The sequence below is a fragment of the Mus caroli genome, unplaced genomic scaffold (genome assembly GCF_900094665.2).
Source record: "Mus caroli unplaced genomic scaffold, CAROLI_EIJ_v1.1 scaffold_24794_1, whole genome shotgun sequence".
In the NCBI taxonomy this organism is placed as follows: Eukaryota; Metazoa; Chordata; class Mammalia; order Rodentia; family Muridae; genus Mus; species Mus caroli.
Genome location: NW_018391114.1, coordinates 631 through 1,039, shown reverse-complemented (window position 1 = coordinate 1,039; position 409 = coordinate 631).

The window sequence follows — 409 nt, the reverse complement described above, 5'->3', positions numbered from 1 at the left end:
ATGCAGTCACCCTGTGAGTGGTCATGATCCCTGTGGATATTTAGAGCCAGTGGCAGCGGTGTTTACGGGAGGACAAGGGAAAACCACTTTTCCAACTTGGCAGAAAACCTTTGGAATTCTACTATCCTGCTCTCCTGCTCTGAAAGGTACTCATGATCACGTGTCATCTTTCTGGTCTCTCCCATGCTTTGCGTTTACTTTTCTCCTCTGTTCCTCAGCCTTCCTGTATCTGGNAAACTTTCCTGACCCCAACCACAGTGGCCTCTATAGCATGTTAGCCATCTTGGTAGCTACAGCTTGAATGTCGATTTAACCCAAATCTGTTTTGTCTTCAGTCCTCACTCACATGGGGTACCAGAGCAAACGAAACCAAAACCCAAGAACCTCTTCAGATACGATGCCCTTTTCA